Source organism: Engraulis encrasicolus, chromosome 4 (assembly GCF_034702125.1).
Source record: "Engraulis encrasicolus isolate BLACKSEA-1 chromosome 4, IST_EnEncr_1.0, whole genome shotgun sequence".
Taxonomy (NCBI): Eukaryota; Metazoa; Chordata; class Actinopteri; order Clupeiformes; family Engraulidae; genus Engraulis; species Engraulis encrasicolus.
Genome location: NC_085860.1, coordinates 8,704,321 through 8,706,264, shown reverse-complemented (window position 1 = coordinate 8,706,264; position 1,944 = coordinate 8,704,321).

The window sequence follows — 1,944 nt, the reverse complement described above, 5'->3', positions numbered from 1 at the left end:
CGACTGAAATAGATTAGGGCTAAGTCAGCTGTTCACACTGTTGGCGTTTCCTTCAGGGACGCTAAATCTGTCAGCCCGCCACGAGCCATGATGAAGCACAGAGACGCTGTTTTTTTCTTCTCTCTTTGCTTTGAAAAAAAGGCAGTAGTGCATACTTGCACCTGCATGCTTGGATGCCTGAAGCAATGAAGCCAGGACCTACGAAAGGGTATTGACGTAGCGGTGACAGTTTGGCAAGCAGATACATAGACAGCAGAAGAAGAGGAGGAGGAGGGGGAAGAGGAGGAGGAGATTGTGGCACGTGCCACTCGGACACTTGCCTGCCAGCCTGGAGGTTGCCATGACTGTGGGTTTAAGGGACAGTGGCAACAGGACTGGGCACTCTCGGTGGCACACACTGACCCGACCTAGCCCGACCTGACCCGACCCGGTCAGAGAGCTGGTGTCAAAGTGTTGCCAAGTCAAGTGTGGGTGCTGTGTTGGTGTGTGGGTGCAGACAGACCATCATGCAGGCCATCATGTTCTTACTGAAGGTAAGAGATCTAAGGCACATCAGTAGAGAGAGTTCACGCACATTCATGTACCCGTACAGTACTTATCTCAAGCCGTCTGAAGCTGCCCTGTTTCATGTATGTGTGCTTCTCTGCAAGTGCACGAATTTCTATGAGCGCGTCATAACTGTGGTTTTCGAATGCCATCTGTCTTTCAAGCTTTTAGTATATGTGCACTGTGCATTAGTGTGTGGATGCACATGAGGGGGAGTGTGGCAAAATATTAACGCTCATCTCAGTCTCTGAGTGTTTTTTTGTTGAAAATACACCTCACCTCACTTTATGATACCGTATATTCTCTCATACATCAGTTTCAGCCGTTTATGCCCATCTCCTATCCCCAGCCCTGCAGGCTCCTTAAAATATGTAAAGCGTATGATATACTCTTCACACAGAGAGGAAGGGAAGCAATGAAGAGAGGGCTGTTAAAAAGGCTTCTCATTTTCCAGCCTTGTGATATTGATCTGTCAGGAATGCTGCATCGATGTGGACAATCTTGAAAGTTCTCTCCTCAGGAGGTTGTGGGAGATCAGAGGTGTGCTGCTGTTGCGCCACGCTGGGATGTCATGACCCTTCCTCTGTAGTGGGATAATGGCCTGAGGTGCTGGGTGGAAATGGGGCATTCGTTACCACAGAAATCGGCATGTAGGATATAGGCCTATACATTCATGTCGGGAAATGCTCTGTACTAGGCCAACCGATCTGGTGAAATACTTTGCATTATGCCTTGCTTGCATTCGGAGAAAAATTAACTGAATTAATGACTGTGTGCATGACTGATTGATGGGTGGATTGATCATTTGACTATTTGATTTGATTATTTGGTCAATACATTGATTGATTAGTAATTTGATGGACTGACAGATTGGTTGATTTTTTTAAATTGAGAGATTGAAAAATGTGTATTGAGAGATTAATAATCCTAAAAGAGAGATAGAGGAGTGACTCCAGTGTTGGATGGTTACCGTTGGATAGACATAATAATCAAGCAAAAAGATGAATGGATACTTCAATATGCGCAGGACTTGTGTATGTGAGTGTAGGTCTCTGGGAGTTTGTGTGTATGGTGTAGACTAATTGTGTGTGTGTGTGTGTGTGTGTGTGTGTGCGCGTGCATGCGGGCAAGTGTGCGTGTGTGCGTGTGTGCGTGCATGCGCGCGCACATGTGTCTGGTATTTGTGTGTACACACTTTTACAGGTGTGAGTGTGTGCGTGCGTGTGCATGCGTGCGTGCATGTGTCTGGTATTTGTGTACACTCGTGTGCAGGTGTGTGTGTGTGTGAGTGTGGGCATGTCAGCATTGGGAGAGAAATTTGGAGCACACGAGGCGTCTCCCAGTAGCTTGTGCGGTGGGAGCAGGTGATTGATGTAGCACACTGATGTCAGCATTAAG